The sequence below is a fragment of the Lynx rufus genome, unplaced genomic scaffold (genome assembly GCF_022079265.1).
Source record: "Lynx rufus isolate CCGP_SWC_20201006 ecotype Redwood Valley unplaced genomic scaffold, mLynRuf1.p SCAF_6, whole genome shotgun sequence".
In the NCBI taxonomy this organism is placed as follows: Eukaryota; Metazoa; Chordata; class Mammalia; order Carnivora; family Felidae; genus Lynx; species Lynx rufus.
In genome coordinates, this window is record NW_025814878.1 from 43,632,917 (window position 1) to 43,650,869 (window position 17,953).

General features: G+C 41.5%; 1 long non-coding RNA gene across 1 annotated transcript; it reads left to right on the top strand.

Moving 5' to 3' along the window:
• Positions 1 to 3,677: 3,677 nt before the first annotated feature.
• Positions 3,678 to 16,536, top strand: LOC124528043 (uncharacterized). The gene is made up of 2 exons (XR_006966063.1): positions 3,678 to 5,976; positions 15,754 to 16,536. It is a non-coding gene; the product is annotated as an uncharacterized LOC124528043 (long non-coding RNA).
• Positions 16,537 to 17,953: the final 1,417 nt, after the last annotated feature.

Consider the following 17,953-nt stretch of genomic DNA (forward strand, 5'->3'; position numbering starts at 1 on the left):
AGACTGGATTAAGGGGTTAGGTGGTGTTTGCCCTTGTCAACCGAGGCTTTAGAGAAGCAGCACATCTCTGGGGTCCAGAATGCTCACCCTTTTCCCCGGACCCGGGGCAGAAGAGCCACGCATCGGTCCACTCTGCTCTTCCAGTCCCATCCGAGGCTCATCCCACACACGCTCTATGAACCTCAGTCTACTGAGGATTGGGCCATTTACCCACATGTCTGCCAATAACAAGCCAAAGGTCCGTGTTAGCAAAGTATGAAGTCAGTTCTGGAAAGGGAAAGTGAAGACATCTCTAGTCCACCCCCAGGAATTTCTGGTAGACCGTTAAACTAGATGAGGCAGAGAACCGATAAAAATTCCCTCTTGCCAGTGAAAGCGATCTGGGCTGCCTGTGCAGGTCTAAGCCATCTCTTCCTACTTGTGAGCAGTTTATGCATCTGACTGAGCTCAGCCAGTCCTTCCCACCCTCGGTGCTGCAGTGGCATTGGGAGGAAGCTGGTGTCCGTGACCTTTCGGGAGGCTCCCATACAGAGAACCCGAAGCGAGACTAGCTGACTCCTCTGCCCTTTACTTATTGCATCAATGCAGAAATACAGACGGGTCCCCAGCCCCCACCTATCACGGCACCGGAGGAGATGACCCAACCCAAGTCTGGATTCCCACCTTGCTGAGAGAGGCATCAGGGAAGCCGGTCAGCACTGTTCATTCTCAGTGCCACAGCACAGACCGCACCGTGGGGAAAATAACCCTTCTTCCCGAAGCAGATGAAACCTGAACCTTTTATTTCACAATACGAATCACCAAGTAAACAGGCTCCTTTATGCTAACATCTGTGAGAGTGCGACTTCCCATACCAGCCTCCTTCCTGCCTGCCTGTTCTCATAGAATTACCAGCAACCGCCACGTTTCAGGGCCCCTGTAGACCTGGAGGGACCCCCCCCCACCAACTCCCTGCCTGTCCTGGGGCCTATGCCTTGTTCCCCAGAAGCCTGGGCTCAGGGACTTTCATTTCCTCTCAGGGCCTAGCCACCCCCATGGTGCGCAGTATGCATGAGCTGCTTGGGCAGCTGTGGAGACATGGTCTCCATAGAATTTGCCTGGGTTCTGGAATTTCCTACCCCTGTGGGTTTCCTGGCTCATTTCACTGGCAGAAGTGACCGCCTGAGAATAACTCTTGTTTTGCTTTAAGTTTCTTCCTTGCCTGATATAGTCTAGTTGACGAAGCGGTTCACATACACTGGGGCTAGATTTATAAAGTGTGAACTGAATTCTGTCTTTGGCCTGCTCTGCCCAACTCCCACCACTTCCTTATTGTAGCTTCTCTTAAGACACAGCCATGCTTCCCTTCTAACACCCTCGTAAGTGCTGCCAGATTAACAAATGGGGGAAAGGGGATGATGATGGTCTCTTACACATTTTCATATGTAGGCTATGACCCGTCCCTGTTCTCTGAGAGCCTCCGACAGTGTTCGTGTAGACCCAGAGCGGTTATCATGCTCCAGGTTTCATAGGAGGAAAAGACCATTCCTTTTCTTTCCTGCTGCCAAAAAAGCAAAACAAAAGAAAGGAAAACAAAACAAAACAAATCCCAAAATTGAAAATGGAGTCAGAGGAGCAGAAGCTGTCTATCATTCGGCTCAACACTTGATGATTTACCTGATTGCACGTTCCACAGCCCCTCCCGACGACCTCATAGGCACAGACTCATTCCCCCATTAGGATTTGGCTGGGGAGACTGAAGAGACAATGAGAACATACCCGAATCTGGTGAGACTGCCAGAGTTAACAACCTCTTGTGTGCAATAAAACCAGACAGCATTTTTGATGGACCACATTCTCGTTGCATTTAAACAGCCTTGGAAAGGTTCCATGGCTGCTGATTTCAAATAAGAAAACATCGCGGAGGGAAGTAGGGCAAAGATGTGTCCTTTGGGTTTGCCTCTGACATTTGCGTGGCCCGGCGTAAGCGTACAAATGGAGGCCCACGTGCCACATGCTTAAATCCTTAAAAGTTATTATTCAAGCTTGAAAACCCTTAAGTAAAACACTACATATGGTCTACTATCACTCTAGGATGTTTTCATTGATAGACTTTGTGTTCAGATTTAGAGTTCTCTGACTCCTTGGAGGTCCGTTCTGGAGCACAACGGCCAGTGGGAGCTGGCCTCTCACTGTTCAGCCCACTGCCCTTGATCCTGGGTCCACGGTCTTCTCTTCATACCTGGCTCAATCCTGCAATGTGTGTGGCCTCCCAACCTCATGTGGGACACTACCCTGTGTGTCAAAGTTCCATTGACACTCCCACCAATAGTCCCCCTGGGCCAGTTCTTTTTGCTTAGAGGTGTGCCAGTTAGTACTCGGGTGGACAGACCCAGGAAAGAAGCCTGACCCACGTCCTGGAAATGGACTCTGCTGGATTGGAAAGGGAACTCCGGGGTCTCGAGAACACAAAGCACAGTTGAGGGTGTATGTGTGTGAGACTACCCCTTGATCCCGTGGACATTTCTTCCCGTGAACAGAAGCACAATTGAAAGACCAGACTGGGCCTTATAAAATGTAGGGCATGAAGCAGTGGGCCCTCTTGCTTGGAGTCACGGATAGTAGGTATAAAGTAGGTCCTTTATAAGAGGATGTTTCACTTAGAAAGTAGACACTTGCTACAGTGCCTGCAGATGCAGGGACAACAGGGTAAGGTACTCTTGGCACCATATGCTAAATGAGAACAGAGTGTAGGGGCACCTGGGTGGCTCAGTCGGTTAACCGTCCAACTTCGGCTCAGGTCATGATCTCACGGTTCATGAGTTCGAGCCCCGCATCGGGGCTCGGTGCTGACAGCTCAGAGCCTGGAGCCTGCTTCTGGTTCTGTGTCTCCCTCTCTCTGTCCCTCCCCCACTGACGCTCTGACTCTCTCTCTCAAAATTGAATACACGTTAAAAAAAAAAAAAAAAGAAAAGAAGTCTAATGAAATGATTCTGAATTCTGGATGCATAGAGACATTACTTGGGAAGGGTTCCCCATGATCCCACACATAGAAATTCTGATTTAATTCATTTAGGGTGGGGCCCAGGCACAAACGTTTTTTTAAAAACTCCCCGGATCATTCAGTGTGCAGCCGGGATTGAGAGCCTTTGGGTCTAGCCTGACAGCTTTGCTTCTCATTAGGGCATTAGCCCTTGTGCCCACCGCAAGGAGCTCAAAACCATCATGCCCCCCGGAGATGTTTATATCTTGAACTGCGGCCAACAGCCAGCTGTGTTGGAGCTGTGATTGCCCCGCATAGGCTCCGCCAGTGGTAGGCAAACTCTTCACCAGCATCTGTGCTCCATGCAGGATGGAATTCAAAATATTTCACATATAACAACTGCCAGAGCAATCAATCCCCAAAGACTCCAACCACGGAATACCGTTGGCCTTGAGCATCTGACAGATTAATCCGGTTACTCCTTCCAGAAATCGCTCAGGATGGAAATTACAGTGACCATTTATCAGGTGACTTTCAAGAAGGTGCTGGATCTGGGGGTTAAGCGCCTGGGTGGCTCAGTCGGTGAAGCGTCCGACTCAGGCCATGATCTCACGGTTTGTGAGTTCGAGCCCCACATGGGGCTCTGCCTTCAGCACAGAGCCCGCCGGCTTCAGATCTTCTGTCCTCCTCTCTCTGCCTCTCCTCCATGTGTGCTCTCTCGGTCTCAAAAAAGAAACATAAAAAAAAAAAAAAAAAAAGGTGGTGGATCTGAGACTCAGACTCAGGTCTTTCAACCACAGGTTCTGAGACCTGTCAATTATACCAGGCAGCTTTCCATAGCACTTGTGGTGGGCACAAACTGAGTTCTGTAATTTATAACGGTCCTGAGCCAGAACACTTGAAGGAAGATACGTTACTGGCTTCATAGAAAATGCTACCTGGGAAATGGATCACCTAGCTTAAATCTGCACAAACGCGAGGAGGGAAATGACAATTCAGAGCCTCTGTTTGAATGACATTTGTTTCTGAGACTAGTAACCAGCTTTTCAATTCTGACGTTTACGCGTAAATTCCGACATATACCCGGGGCTGTGCTTAACAACGGGTCACACTCCCGTCCTGCAGATGTCCTGCGAGTCTGTGATTCGAAGGCAATGTGATCTGTGTTAAGTGTCGGTACGTGATACTTAATACAATGTAAGTATCTGATACTGTAAGATTATGAAATCACCAGATCTGTCATGGCCATCTAGTCTACCTCTGTTTCTGAGAAAGTCTGCATTTAAGTCATCCCAGAGACAAAACCTTCCCACTTGGAATACAGTTTCTTTGTCTGCTCAGCAGGGGGGCTTTCTATTCAAAGCCCAGGTCAAGGCCTATCTCTGTGGAGAAATAATCCATCGCAAGTCTCTTCACAGCAGGGTAGATTCAGGTGCTGGGAAACGGAGTTTTATGCAATTCAGGGAAGCTTTTTTATGATAAAGAATACTAAACTAGGGAAGCAAGTGAATGTTTATTTAGAATGAGAAAATAACTCACAATAAGCTACTGGAGCCTTGGAGATTCAGGTACCTTTCCTGTTAGGCAGTTTCCCAGACCTGCTTGCCTAGAATGCTTCCTGGTTGCACCATAACTTCCCCACTTTACCTTGCAAACTCCACAAAGCCCAACAGATTCCAGCACCCTGTGTGTCTGGTAAATCTGCCCCTGCACTCCTACAAATAGGTATGAGTATTATTTATTTGCCAATTTATCTGTTTATGGGTCTCGTCATTCCAAAAGGATTTGAAAGCAGAGACTTTTGCTCTTTATACTCTGGCAATGTAGCACAAGATGCTTTCGCACACACTGTTCCTTTCCTTCGCCTCCGCTTTTTCTCACCTCCCCTGCCCCAGTGGCCACCTGCCCCAATTGTGATTTGGCGAAATCTTCTACTTATACCTGAATCATACCAATTATTGGGTTTACCACACATTATCTTGTTTTAAAATATTTCTTATGTGTAAATCTTATTTATCTCTTTAGCAAGACTGTAAGCTTCTTGGGGGAAGAGACGAGGTCTTATGCTTTTTCTCTGTTTTCTTACATACTTTTACGGTACTAAGCATCTATAAATGTCCAATAATTATTTGTGAATTGATTGACTATCCACCAAATCTCACAGATTTTTATATAGGTTAAAGTGAAACATTGATTAAAGTAGGGTGGGTTTAATAAGGGAAGGTTTCTTGTGGAGGTGTACCAAAACTGAGTTTTGAAGAAGGAAAGAAGGACTATTTGATTGGAAATGAGCGACTCCATATAGGGGATAGGAAATTAGAGACAGTTCTTAATGATGCTTTTTAATTTATTAAGAGAAATATGAATGTCTAATGAATGTTTTTAGTGAAATATAATCCACTGCGTATAGGGACATTTTTAGGTCGGTTGAATGAGCTATTCTGGGTAAGAATACAGAGTGTAGTGGCATTTGATTATCAGTGGGTAACTCTCCCAAATGGTTCAACACACACACACACACACACACACACACACACTCACACACACACACACTCACACCCTACCCCCCCAGAAAAAAACAGATCAGTGACTGCAGTGAATCAGAATTGCAGAAACTCCTTAAGGCCCTGACAAGTCTTCAAATAATGATGTTCCAAAGAATGGTGGCTCTTCTTGCCTACACAGGCCTTTGTGCGTGTGACAGAATGGTTTACGGGTTCACACAGGAGGAGATGTTTTAGATTTGCACATCCGGGATTCCCATTCATTTCTGTTTTGTACGGTGACTGGGGGGTGGTGAGATGTCGTAAAGTGGGCTTGGGCTTCTCTTGCACAGCATCTTTCCCCCAGATGTGTAATAGGTGAAAACCGTAAGCACATGGAGGCGGCAATGCAGTCCTGAGAGCTTTAAAAATCACAGGAGCACATGAACATCTGTCCCAAGTCTGGGAGAAGGGCAGCAAGCACGCAGGAGATGAGCATGTTGTCTTACAGATTCCTCATGCCGATCCCAGGTAAGCCAAATCCTGCATCCCACCTCTGTTACCATGGGGGCTTTGCAGCACATCACAGAGTCCAGGAAGCTCAGAGGGCAGTTAGGGAGCCTAAGCTCAAGGCTTCCTTTAGACACAAGCTAAATCATTACCTTATCACTTTCTTATAGATTGTCCTGGTAGACAAGAACCGATTTCATTTCTCAGTTTACCCTCCAGGCTGTGTAGAGAACTCATTACATATTACTTCTATCGTCTGATAGCCTGGATGTCTGTCATTTTTTTTTCTCTTCCAGTGTGCAAAGCACAGCGTGGGTCTCACGGTAGGAACTAGGTACCTGTATCTTGATTGATTGATTTTTATTTTTTAAAGAGCTTTATCGCAATCGAATTGGGCCTCCACTGTGTCTCCCCAGCACTGATCCATCATTCCAGCCTGTCAAAGACTTCACATTGCATGGGTACCAGATAAATTTTTACTGAAGGACATTTTAATACTTTCCATTTTCAGGATAGTAAACACACCTCTACTACCTTCACTAGTTTGGATAATTAAGGAAGCTGGTTATTAGAGAAAGCCCGAGTGAACTTGAGTTTCATTTCAAACACAGAAGAGTAAAGGCCTGTGTGGATTATCAGTAGCTATAGATTTATTACCCATTCTCAGGAAGCTTTCTCATCTCTCCTACTGCATAACAGACATTTCACCTCCAGCCATAGCAGTAGGCTGCAGCAAATATTCCCCTGGCTTTAAAGACACAGTTTAAAATTGGGCATATGGGGGCGCCTGGGTGGCTCAGTCGGTTGAGCGTCTGACTTCAGCTCAGGTCACGATCTCACGGTTCGTGAGTTTGAGCCCCGCGTCAGGCTCTGGGCTGATGGCTCAGAGCCTGGAGCCTGCTTCTGATTCTGTGTCTCCCTCTCTCTCTGCCCCTCCCCCATTCATGCTCTGTCTCTCTCTGTCCCAAAAATAAACATTAAACAAAAATTTAAAAAAAAATAAAATTGGGCATATGAGTCAAGCAGGGCCAGTCAGAATCTTTCCCTGGTTTTGTTACATGGGAACCAGGTGAGAGGAGTGACCTCTTTCAGAATGGATGTGAATCTGGAACTTCCTTCAGCCATTTTCTTGGGGTGCTCAGAGGGAGTCTTCATTGTAAGGGTGCATATGGCAGCCCTTTCAAAAAACAGCAAGGCGTGGGCACATGGGTAGTCCAGTTGGTTAGGTGTCTGACTCTTGATTTAGGCTCAGGTCATGATCTCAGGGTAGTGGGATCAAGTCTCACATCAGGATCTGTGCTGACAGTGGAGGCTGCCTAAGATTCTCTCTCTGCCCCTACCAGGAACACTCTCTCTCTCTCAAAACCAAAACAAAACAAAACAAAACAAAACACCAATAGGGCGAAGAGATGAAGGGAGTGAGGGAGGGAGGAGAGACAGGATCAGACAAATATTAAATGTTTGTTGACATCCAGATTTAGTCATGCTTAAAGTCAGGGCCTCTCTGGGATTTTCTACTTAACAGGAGTTCATGACTATCCTCGCCTTTGGCTTTCTTGTTTGAATTTGCTGTTTGCTGATGACAACCAAAGGAATCCTATTTTACATAATCTTTGGAATATCCAGGTGGATTATCCAAATCAACTTGGTCCAAGTTGGCCTATTTTACCAGAATTTCTTTCCTTCAAAGAATGTTCCCAGTTGAGCATAATAAGTCCCCAAAGTGAAGAAGTGGTCCATTTTTGTTCCTATGTTTGTCATGAGTATTCAATCAGCCATATAAAGCTCTTAGCACTTAGTGACTCTCATCATTCAGCCTACTATAAGTTTACTAAAGATTACTGAAATAGGGACGGGGTTGCGAAATTGCCTGGAAGTTGGAAAATGGTTAAGTCTATATGCTGTGCAAGAATGTTTTGCAGGTGGTATTTGGAGTTTCGTCTACATAACTGTAGTATGTCGACTATAATGTGCTTCACGAGATGGTTGTTTTTGTTTGAAGAAGTCTCCTCTCTATCTGTTAGTATTCTCGGAGCCTTTCCAAGTCAGTTACATAAGCGTATTTGGGGGGAGTTGGCAAGATTTACTTTTACACGTAAAAAACAATGTATCATTTTGACTACATACACAAGAAGAGACAAGAGGTGGCTTCTAGCTAAGGACTCAGACAATTCTAAGACAAACACAACTCTAGCCTTTTTCACGAGCTGCCGTGCAGCAAACCCATAAGCTCACTTGAACAAGATCAAATACAAATTTCTGTCACTTCCAGAAAATTTTAGAGAAATTTAAAAATTATTTCAAAGAAAATTGTGAAGTGAAAATTTTAAGGGAATTTAGAAATTATTTTTAAGAGCATGTGAAAATTAACCACGGAAATTAACCCTAAATGAAGAAAAGCCGTTGACATAGTACATTGAGAAGCATGCAAGTCTTTCCTTTGACTCATGAAGCAATTAAAATCAATTCTGGTGAATAAATCATTGTGATAGGGTAGGAGACTACAGTTATCATAATCTGGGGGAGAGTCAGTGAAAAGATAGAAATTGAGAACGTTCTCACTTAAAAAACAAAACAAAACAAAAAAAACCAACCATTTTTGCCCCAGAGGATGCAAATTGAAAACGTCTTTGTTTTTTTTTGTTTTGTTTTGTTTTGTTTTTTCTTTTTACCGACAATTTTATTTCTGTTCTCACACCCCACCCTCCTTTACATGAATATTAAGGACTAAGGCTTTAGCAACAGGCTTTGGTGGTCGGGGAGGTAGGGGTAAAGGGAAAAGGGTTGTGTATGGCTTTTCATATGTTAATAAGTTGATTCCATGACAACCATTGAAAAAGAAGGGCTGGAAACAAAAGCTCCAGCCAGAGAGGATCAGTGCTCTTTCACGGGCGCTGTGAGAATAACAGCCGAGACTCCCCCCTCTGAAAGGTATCTGATGGCCGCTTGTCAAAGGGCTTTGTTTTAAGAGTGCCGAGTCAGTATATAATTAATGCAGAGTTTTAGGAGTCCAAATTTCACCCTCCATGATGCTTCCCTTTTAAAAGTTTCTAAATAAGAATCTGAAACCCAGAGAATGTGTCACTGCTTCCAGGAGAGACCTGGAATGTACGTAGACTATCATCAGTTCCTATGATCTTGCACTTCAGTTTTAAGTAAAAAGGTCAAGGGCTTTTATCTTCCAGTATAAGAGGGCGCTCAGAGCTGGGCACTGGAGGAACAACAGCAAAGGCGAAGGCTTGCTCTCCTCTCCAGGCAGCCTTTGAACGTGGTGCAGGACGTTACCCTCAGCGACGTGTTGAAACTGTACAGGTCTCACCCACCAGCCGACCCTAGGACGCTATGGCATTCCTGGCCTCTCGTAAGCAATGGAAAGAAATCCCGGCTGGCTGTTTATCCCTCCAGAAACATGACATGACATCCTCATGCCAGATTTCCTACTGTCTCGCACAGCGAGGTTTTTACTTTAACTTAAAGTAGTTACACATATCAATTAGCTGTTGTATCGTGCTACACACTGCATTCCTTCTGGGCAGTTCTAAAACACTGTAAAGTGTTGCATACTGCTGACTTTACTAGTTTTCTGTTCGGCCTTGTTTTTCTCTCATGTGTATCTCCAGTCTTTGATTGAATTCTGTTAAATTCCTCTTCTTTGTCCCCTTTAAGTAGTTGCCAAAAACTTGCCATGAGTAACTTGTGATACAGTGTTTTCTCTGTTTGGATGGACACAGGAGCTTTTACCACAATGGAATGCTTATGGAATTACATATTTCAAAGGACACTAACATGAAAATACAACTTCATTCAGAGTCAGGTCACAATGATGAATAGTAATGCCAAAACAATTTCTAAAGGAACTTTCAATTTGCTTTTAAAGTATTGGCTTTGGTCTTCACTGTAATTCATGTTTTTTTTCTCATAAACTTCATGAACTTAAAAGAATCTCACTTTCATGCTGTTAGTGACTATAGCTGTGTTGTTTGATGAAAATAAAAGAGATATTGTAGCTATAATAAATCAGAATTTGAGATCTGACAATAATGTTACCATGATTGTATCAAAAATATGCCAATTTCCATAAAATGATATTATTTCCAAATGCGTATTTTACTCAATATTTGCAGCATGAAATTTATCTTTATCCAATATTTTGGTAAAAATCACTGAACCATTCATTCATTCAACAAACGTTTGATAAATCCTTACTGCGGATCAGAACTGGATGAAGTTCTATAGGTACAAAGATGACAATATGACTGCTTTCCTTAATAAAATTTATAGTTTAGTGAAATGGAAAATTATATGAATAGATAATTATAGCTTTTGTCATTTTTTATATCTCATCTCTTCTGAAATTAAGATTTGATGTGGCTTAAATAGACGTATATGACAAAAGGTTTAAAAAATGAGAATGAGTAAGTGAAGTAAAATCAAGACAGAAAAGAAAATGAAAGTATGGGTAGGGTGAGCTCCAGACACGGACCATAAAATCCTAGGTAGTTGCCAGAAATGATTGACACATTTAACCTTGAATTTTTGAGTAGCCAGTCTAAAGAGTATTGTTTACAAAATTTGTGATATTCAAAAGAGCAGAGGCAATAGAAACTAATGATAAGCCAAGCTTTTACTTGTATTGAGATGTGAGAGAAATTTCTCTTATGGATCTGTGTAAAACGTACATAGTTGGTTTGACCACAAATAGCCATCCTCTGCACAGTACAGCCTTCCTTACAACACACACACACACACACACACACACACACACACGGTAACTCAACCTCCCAATTACAAACATTATGGCCACAGCTAATTGGCCTGCAGATGGGAGGGCACTTGACTCAAGAGCAACTGATGTTTACAGACTGGCTAGTGGCCTACAAGGACATCTGACAAAAAAGCTTTGCTCAGAAAGGATGATGGAAGTTGAGAGGAAACAATTGGATGTTTTCTTTTGGAGCATTTGAAGATAAGAGATACACAGAGGGAGGCAATTATTTGGAAGTGTGAGCAGGAACCAAAGGGCACAGAGAGAAAAGTGAGGTTGCAAAGGCCAAGAGGCAGCTGAAACAATAAATAGGCACACAGTGAAAAGGACACACAGAGCGAGGGATGAAGTGATGATTTCATAGGGGCAGAAATGGTGGAATCAGTAAGTTCCTGCTGTGGACCTGGGGTTTGAGATGATCGCTGGAACTGTAGAGCTTTCTGGATGACAGAGCAAAGTTTCCCGGGAGCCTAATTCTATTGTGGTTCTGTTCTTTCTTCAAGACATGGGTTTGCAGTTAGTACTGGAGCTAACCCGAGAGAATTGCTGATTTTTGTTATTGTCAGAGAAGCCAAGGAAGTGACTGGTGGCCCAGCCTGAAGTACCACCTGAAGTACAGTGTAAGATATTTATGAGGGAGCGAGCAGTGTAGTCAGACAGATAGCCTTTGAAGGTCCGGCTTGATGCAGGAAAAGATATATTTTGTGTATTTATGATGGGATTACATGTCCTTCAGGAAACCTTCCATAATTATTATAGCTGCGATTTGTAAATAAGTTCTTCATAAGAATCGAATGGCAGAATGTCTGGGGTTGTGCTCTGGAAAGAATACGAAGTACAGGTGTCTCCTGTGTCCATGATCGAAGGTTAATCTGTATGTGTTACCTATCAACAAACTGGAGGATAAGGTAATGTCCTTTTTTAGAAATTTTTAAAATATGGGTGCTTTCTGTTTATAGGTGGGTTGACCCACAGTTGGTGGGCTAGGGCGGCATTTCCTAGCAAAATAAAACAACCTTCCAGTTCTAATCTCAAACACAAATAAATACAAGTCCAGAAACACAAAGCTCTGTGCCATAAAACAGAGGTACAATATGTTTATCTATAAACATTTTAAAGTGTGATGGGCAATCATGGCCATGTAACAAAATTTCCATAATATCCTCATAGAAATACTTGCGTGATATGGCCTTATTAGAAAGAACCAACTGAGTTTTAGAGTTCAGCTGCCTACAATGATGGTTTTAGTTTTAGTAATAATATAAATATCAAAGTCTATTATGTATTGGAGTCCCTGCTAGTTATCACAATGAACAATATGGGAGAGATAAGGGAGGCCTGGGAAGGCACGTGAAGGGAAACAACAGTTCATCAGAACTGCGATGGATTGGGGCATAACCCTGGCACGGAACTATGACAAATATGGGCGATGTGGAGAATCTACAAGGCTCTGGGACCCTGATGGTGGAGGCCATTTTCCCAGGAGCCTAATTCTCAGCTTAAAGAGTTTACACCTCCCAGTTTAAAGCCTGGTCTATAGCAGCCATTCTATTCTTCCTTTCCACCATGCATGCGAGAATAATTGTAATGCTCGACGTAATCACGTGTAGAAGTAGGCAAGGCAGATGAGGGGATGATGTAGAACCAGTGTAAAAAAAAAAAAAAGCAACACATGGGTGATGAAAATGGAGGAGTATCAGGACCAGAACCATGGAAGATACTGATTGCTCTAGCAAATTCAAGTTGACACATCAGCCAGTAGTTCTTAGCCAAGATAGGCATCAAATCACATATGGAAAAATTTCAAAATACATATGTCCAAGACTTATCCTTTAGAAATTGGATCCTATAGGACTCTGGGGTCTATCCCCCATAGGGATCTGACCTGTGTAATTAGATAATGTTTTCCAAGTTTCTGATCTGCTTCTCTGATTAATAGGATCACAAGAGCAACACCTGGTGAGAGACCAACTCCTAGATCTAAATTTCAGAACCACTTTGGGATCTTATCTCCATGTTAGTTGGCATTTACTTTGTACTCATGCTTAAGTTAGCTTAGATAACTGCTTAGATAACTATATTTAAGTAAAATTCAACATGAAGATTAGGCTTTTATTAAGTTTCTAATTCAAAGAACCCATTCAAACACTAGACTCGTTCTATTACATGATGAGGTTATTCATTTGTGCTTAGCACAAAATGGGAACATCAAAAACAACCCATTGGATTCAACTGATTTTGTGAAGAATAAGGGTTCTCAAATATAGTCTTATTACCCTTTCTTATTTTTTCCTCTTAATTTTGCTTTGGTTGGCTGAGTCAAGCTACGTGACTTTCAAAATTAAGACCTTTAGCTTACTAGCAAGATATTAAGGGGGCAGAACTTAAGAAAGTTTCCAAATGTTTTTGACATTACTAATCTAGAGAAAACTTCCTATATTTTAGAGGCTGTTACAATGAAAGGAGAAAACCACCAAAAAGTGTGACTTTTCAATTCCTTGATTAGAAAATTTTTTTATTTTGGGGTTTCTATAGTGGTTAGACTATTGGGTTTGATGTGAAGAGAATGATCTAGTTTTTCATGTATTAAAAAAAGTTTGTTATTGGACAAATGTCTTATTTTTGTTTTCATCTTTGCTGTACCTGTCTGCAAAATAGACCCTTGATAATTTTTCTTTGCCTAACTTTGGAAAGTTGGATATGGAGAGAGCATTGTGAATGCTAACTAGGATTTAACTTAGTTATTCTTTCAGCAGGGTACTGCGAATAGATTCAGTTTTGGTCACAGTAGAACTACCTTCGTCTTGAGATGACTTCTCTAGCCTAACAAGTCTCATGTTTTAAATGAAATGTGAAACTGTTTAAAATTCCAATGATGGTTTTCCTTTTATTTTGTATTATCTCTATAGATGGAAAGTGAAGGGAAAAATTGAGGCAGCTGCCTGAATAATTCAAGCCAAACCAAAAAGAGACACTATAATTGTGTGGATTATTATCAGTGAAAGTGGTCCTTAGCCTAAATTATCCAGATAATTGCCACAATTCTTGTTCTGCATTGTGTACAAATACATAATCTTGGTATTGGAAAAATGTGAAGAATGGCATTCTAGTCAAATTTTAATTTCAGATTATTCTTTCATGAGTTACCTTGCTCCACTGGTTTAATAACCCCATGGAGTTACCTTATTAGGTTTTTGCCAGTTGTTGTACCCTGTTGGAGAAGGAGGTGATGTATATACTATTTTATGTTGAATTTCAAAACAAAAGATGACTAGCACTTTTAAAATATTTCCTGAGGGACCAAGATGTTTAGATTTCCCTAGGGAGCTAAGAATACTCCAGGTGATGGGAGGATTTTGAGATCTCAATCTCTGTGTTTCATGAACCTCAACATAGTAATCAAAATAAATAAAACAGCTGTAATGTATATATTAAACATTTGGATACATAGAAGTCAATGTAGTTTCCCCCTCCCCCAAATTAAAATATTTACGATTATCTACCTAACAAAGCTTCTGGATAGAAATGAAAGATATTATCAAATATGTAGATATTGTGTCCATAAACAATTAAGCAAGAGGTATTTTTAATATTCAAGAATTTGAAACTATTACAACTGGTGCACCCAAATGTAGACTAGGCCATCAACGTATTTGTTTTGTAGATGTCTGCCAAAAATGAAGGTATTGCGAGATACGAGGTTCTGTGGAAGATTCTAATTAGATACAGTATGTTGTAAAGCTTTGTAAGATGTGGGTGCCCAACACAGAAAGGCAGTTGGAAGTACAGAGAAAATGTCTGATTGATTGGAACAAGTCTTATATCATGACTTACAAAACCTGGGGTTCTCTGGTAGGACTTTGGAAAAGATCCTTCTGTTGTGCCCTAGGATCGTCGCTTGTGGTGTTGTGGTTCCGAGAAGGCTCTAGAGTCAGAATAGAGCCAATCTTTCTGGGCTCCAATACCAATTCTTCATCTGACTAGTTGTCTCACCTAGTTTCTGTCTTCAGAAACTTACACGGACACTTTGTGACTTAGTTTTTTCATCTATAAAGTGGGACAATACTACTTCTACTACCAATCTCATAGTTTTTGTTGTGAGTCTCGTTGAATTGCAGGAAGTCATTTAGAATGGTGCCCGATCTATAGCAAGTGCTACTGGTAGTGTTGTGACAACTGGGCCCCATTCTGGCAGACTAGCACTTTTTACAAAGAACCACATGGAAAAATCTATTTAAAACATTACCATTTAGTTTGGACCATTTGTTAGAAAAGAAGTTGCTAGCAAGAAAAATTAATAGCGATGAAAGCCAGCAAAAGTGGAGTGAGGGAACAGGAAAAGGGGTGAGGCCTTGGGTCACTGTTGGCACACGAGCATTGTTACCTGGTGTCCCTCTCCACATGGCTCCGCTCCAATCGCCATCTTTCAGATCCATTTATTTTTAAAAATATTTATTAGTGCTGAGGATTGTAAGGCCAGGGTGTGGGTTATAATTTATGAAAACCTCACTGAAAAAAATGAAAATGGACAAGGAAATCAGAACTGTCAGAACATGGGTGTTGGGAGTTTGGGCACACGCAATGTTTTTACATTTGTGCAGATAGCTTCAAAAGGAGGGAATCTAAAGGAAAAGCTAAAATGAAAAGCCAATGATACAGGCAGAATAAAGAGAAAGGGATAGAATGGAGAAGGGTAAAATGAAAACAAGAAAAGAAAGAAGTAACTCAGTTCATCATCTTTTTCAAAAAGGGCTGTGAAAGGAGAGAGACTCAGAAGGAAGAAAAATAATAAAGTGGCCTCTGCATTTTCTGGAAGGGGAGGTGAATGTAAGAAGATGCTTAAATGCAGGTTCTAAAATGGGGGCTCAGAGGACTGAATCTTGCCCTGCATAATATTTTATATTGAAGTTGGTAACAGTCACATTGGTTAGTGTTGATTAAATGGTATAACCAATAAACTCAAAATGTAATTGCTCTACTGCAATTGACATTTATTCTCCACTCAATCCAGACTGGATTTTCCTGTGTTCCAGGTTGGGAGGTGGAGAAAGGACTCTGTTCATGTAGTCGTTCATGGACCTAGGATGAAGACAACTCTATCTTCTTCATTACATGCCTTACATGGACGCTCCAGTTATCAGCATTGCAAGCAGCGGAAGGAGAAAGGATCTCATAACATGTTATACATCAGACCCAGAAAGAAAACAGCAATCATTTCTGCATACTTGATATTGGCTAAAACCTAGTCATGTGGCCCCAGATAAATGAAGAGAAGCTTGATAAATGTGGTCTAGTGAAAGAGGAGAATGTATTTTGATAGGTAGTTACCAGTCTCCGCCACAGTTATTGACATTTAAAACCTACAGATTACACACACACACACACACACCAATGTCTAAGTTCTACCAAATGGAAATATCTGGAAATTTTGCTTGAACGCCACATGGCAACAATTTCCTAGAGTCAGGCTGTAGTTTCCCTTTGCAAAGTGCATGCTCACTCTGGTTGCTGTCATTCTCACACTTGTGTTTTTGCCCCAAATCCAATCCTACTTTACTTCAACTAGACATGATCAACACATGCTTGAAGAGATTATAGTTGGGTGTTCTCTTAGTTAATGTCATCAGGACCAATATTTGTTTAGTTCATCAAAAAAAATAAAAAAATAAAAATAGGCAAATCAGGGAATAATAGTTAAAACAAAAAAGTTTTTTTTGGATGTTCTATACTATCCTAAAGCGTATTAATTTACTTTTATTTGTTACATTTATAATCTTGGGTCAAAGTCTTTTCTTTAAATATGTCTACCAATTGGATCTTAGAGTTGTCTTTTTTTGTACAAATCTCACACATAATAACATCCTTACAACATTCTTCTGTCCTTAAGGGAGAATTTAAAGACATTTTGATCGTGATTTTCTGAGGGAAAAATCCTTCAGGTTTTGATGATTTTCTCCCTGTCATTGCCAATTGTCTCATTCATACCTAACTTTTAGTGACTTGCCTTTACTGAATTGTTCCAAAATATTCAAATTAGTTATCATAGAAGCAATAACTTCTTTTTATTTTACACTCATATTTCATTGGGTAAGATATTTTAAAAAATCATGTAATTATAATAACAAGTACATCTGTCATAAATAAGTTTGAAGACGAACACAACTGACTCTTGGTAAATATATTATTTAAAATACAGGTTAAGTTGCTATAATAAATAAATCCAACAGAGTGGCTTTAATATGGCAGAAATAAATTTTCAGAGAACAGTTCAAAATCAGATGACTCTAGACAATAACCCCTGAGGTGTTTTTTTCTTTCTCTTCTTTTTAACTTTTTAAAAAAATGTTTATTTATTTTTGAGAGAGAGAGAGACAGAGTGTGAGTGGGGAAGGGGCAGAGAGAAACACACACACAGAATCTGAAGCAGGCTCCAGGCTCTGAGCTGTCAGCATGGAGCCTGACTCGGGGCTCGAACTCACCAGCTGTGAGATTATGACCTGAGCCGTAGCCGGACCCTTAACCGGCTGAGCCACCCAAGCGCCCCTGGGTGTTTTCTTTTCTTGCTTAGTTAAAGGTGAACTATGCTATGCCTACATTCCAGTGCACACAAGGGGAGTGGAGGAAGGGGCAAGGAGAGAGTCCAATGCAAACAGTATTATGTTTAAGAAGACACCCTGAAGTTAAACTTGCCATTGTTACTCACATTCTACTGGCCCAAAACTAGTCACATAGCCTTACATAGCTGCAAGATGGCTGGAAAATGTAGTCCAGAGCTGCCCATGTATCTAGATCAAGGGGGAACATCTGCTACATAAAGGAAGAAGGAGATAATGAATTCTTGACACTAGCAGCCTCTGATCCCATAAACAAATAAAGTAATTAGCAGAAATAGAAGTCAGTCTTGTGTAATGTATCAGCTTTTGCTGCATAGCACATCTTCCCAAACTTCGTTACTTGAAACAACAAACATCTATTGTCCGCCTGATTCTGGGTTAGTTGAGTACTTCGGACCTGGCTAGCTTAACTGGGGCTCCTAAGATGGTCTCACTAGGATAACTTGTTTCGAATAAAACATGGTTTCTCTCCTCTAACAGACCAGCCCGGGCTTCTTTTCATAGATATCTCAGAATTCCATAAAGCTGCAAGAATGCAAGCTCCAAAAGCATAAGCAATTTTCAAGCCTCTGCTTGCACCCATTTGCTAAAGTTCCACTGACCAAGGCAGTCACATGGA